Genomic DNA, 320 nt, shown 5'->3' with positions numbered 1-320 from the left:
GGGGGTCAATCTGTGATCAATCGACAGCATCCTGCATTAAAATGTTCGCTGGTTGTCATGGTGACAGCTCAGTCGCACAGTGTCTTCCACCCTCTCTCTGTAGAGACTCAGGTTACACTGCCTGTCAATCAGAGATCACACACACACGTGACCTCTGACCTCTGACTGTTTGTTGTTGAAGTCATACACCTGTCTGAAACTACACTCTGTTATTTCCTGTTGTGTTGTTTTAATCATGTAGTGAGCTTGGCCAATCAGGAGCCGGATATGTCCAATGTGACAAGCTGGGACCTGAATCATCATGCCGAGGACCGACTGCC

Source organism: Seriola lalandi, unplaced genomic scaffold (assembly GCF_002814215.2).
Source record: "Seriola lalandi dorsalis isolate HSWRI2012SDOR001 ecotype SW California unplaced genomic scaffold, Sedor1 jcf7180002054475, whole genome shotgun sequence".
NCBI classification, from domain to species: Eukaryota; Metazoa; Chordata; class Actinopteri; order Carangiformes; family Carangidae; genus Seriola; species Seriola lalandi.
This window is presented reverse-complemented; position numbering follows the sequence as displayed.